At 49.2% G+C, this 299-nt stretch overlaps 1 protein-coding gene across 1 annotated transcript in view; it reads left to right on the forward strand.

Annotated features, from left to right (window-relative positions):
• Positions 1 to 299, forward strand: part of fat1a (FAT atypical cadherin 1a) — a 100,187-nt gene that overhangs the window by 65,439 nt on the left and 34,449 nt on the right. The gene's annotated exons all lie outside the window — the stretch shown is intronic.

The raw sequence follows: 299 nt of genomic DNA on the forward strand, positions 1-299 counted from the left end.
CGCTGTTACTTTAATTCAGCGCTTGCAGCGCAGCAGAAATAGACTGCGGAAACGATCTCTGCACCGCTCCTAGAGTGCACTGCCGGACAGCAACCGTGTGCAGTGTGCGCGCTTTATTAATCTGTTAACATGAGGGTACTGCACTGCAAACGGAGTAATGTGAACCTGGCATTATGTGTGTGCACAGCGAGTGTGCATGAGCGCACGGTCTCCAGGAGAGCGCGCGAGCGCTGAATGGTTAAACACTGGCAAGAATTAAAAAGTAATGCAATTTATAAACTTTAGTGACGATGTGACAC

The sequence above is a fragment of the Sinocyclocheilus rhinocerous genome, unplaced genomic scaffold (genome assembly GCF_001515625.1).
Source record: "Sinocyclocheilus rhinocerous isolate Xijiao unplaced genomic scaffold, SAMN03320098_v1.1 scaffold681, whole genome shotgun sequence".
Classification (NCBI taxonomy): Eukaryota; Metazoa; Chordata; class Actinopteri; order Cypriniformes; family Cyprinidae; genus Sinocyclocheilus; species Sinocyclocheilus rhinocerous.